Source organism: Tupaia chinensis, unplaced genomic scaffold, assembly GCF_000334495.1.
Source record: "Tupaia chinensis unplaced genomic scaffold, TupChi_1.0 Scaffold000414_1, whole genome shotgun sequence".
Classification (NCBI taxonomy): Eukaryota; Metazoa; Chordata; class Mammalia; order Scandentia; family Tupaiidae; genus Tupaia; species Tupaia belangeri.
In genome coordinates this window covers 1,334,808-1,336,354 of record NW_006159919.1, presented here as the reverse complement: position 1 = coordinate 1,336,354, position 1,547 = coordinate 1,334,808, and positions in this window count along the sequence as shown.

Genomic DNA, 1,547 nt, shown 5'->3' with positions numbered 1-1,547 from the left:
CATTGATTTATGTCTATCTTCTCTCCTGTAACAGTTCTGGATGGCAGGATTTGTCTTACTCATTTTTGTATCCTTACCTCCTAAAATAGTAATACTGAGTGTTGTGGAAGTTTGTTGACATGCGTTGAATGAAAGACTGGGCAATTGTTAGTGTCTGTGTTCAATAACCTTAATTCAAAAGCCTGTCCTGGGGTCAGCAGACGGCATAGTGGTTACATCTCTGAACTCCCACGGGGCAAACTGTGTTTTGACTCCTGGACCGGTGACTTCAAAATCATGCCAAGGGAACCAGCAAGTGGAGTGGTGGTTAAGGCGCTGGATACTCCCACATGGCTGACCATGGTTCGAGTCCCGGACCTGGTGGTTTGCTTTCTCACTTCCCCCCTCTCTCTCTCTGTCAAATTAAAAATAAATGAATGAATAAATAGAATTTAATAAATAATTATTAAAAAAATCATGTCAGGAACATAAACATGTGCCCAAGATCCCGGAAAAGAATGGAGAAGAGATTGCGGTGTGGCCATCTGTCCTAGGGGATGATTTCTCACTTTCCCTCTTGCTGTCTCTGTCTCTTTTTCTCTGGAAAGCACATGTGCCCTAAGGCAAAAATCTCCTGAAAAAAAAGAGAAACCTGTCTTAGATTGTAGAATGAGATGATCCTAACTCAGTAGTTTTCTACCTTGTTGAACTTAAAAAAACTATATTTATTTTTTACTGTCAGAGGGCACATGCCTTTATCAGAGAGAGACAGAAAGAGTGGGAGAGAGCAAAAGCACCACCCTCCACCATGAGGCATTGTCACTCCTCCATCCCTTCTCCATTTCTCCATCCTTGTCAGAATTTGGAGTATGCATGCAAATGGACCTGCCACATTTTTCAAGCTACTAGGGCTGGGATTCAAATAGCGCGGTTAGCCATGTGGGATCCAGCTTCCTCAGCCTCGAGTCACAGAGAGGCTCAACCTTGATGCGCTTCGTAATCACCTGGAGACGTGGTGATCTGATGAATGAAAGCTGTCTCAGTGGAAGGGAAGCAAGTCTGTCAGCCTTTTGGGGAGAATATCCTGCTCTCTGAAGCTCTGACCTGATTGTTCTGCAGTGTGGAAGGGCATCAGGATTTAAAACAGTTTTTTTTTTTTTTTGAGAGAGAGATTTTTGCTATAGGGCGCATGTGTTCACCTGAGAGTCAGAGAGACAGAGACAGAAAGTGAGAAATCATGCCCTAGGGGGTATGGCCCCACCACAATCCCTTCTCCTCCACTCTCCCACTCTCCTCTGGGAATTTTGGGCATGCATGCACATGCGCCCAGCGTGAGTTTTAAGCTGCTGGGCCTGGGACTCCAACCATGGTCGACCACGTGGGAGTCCAGTGACATAACCGTTATGCATCCGCTGGTCCCAGTATTTAAAACAGTTCTTGAGATGATGCTGATGTGCCTGAAGTCTGACTTTCAGTTCTCACTGAACCCACCATACTAAGAATAAGTAGGTGTAGTTGGCACCTTTCCTGACTCTATGACTTTCTGATCTGTTTTATAAATTCCTTCT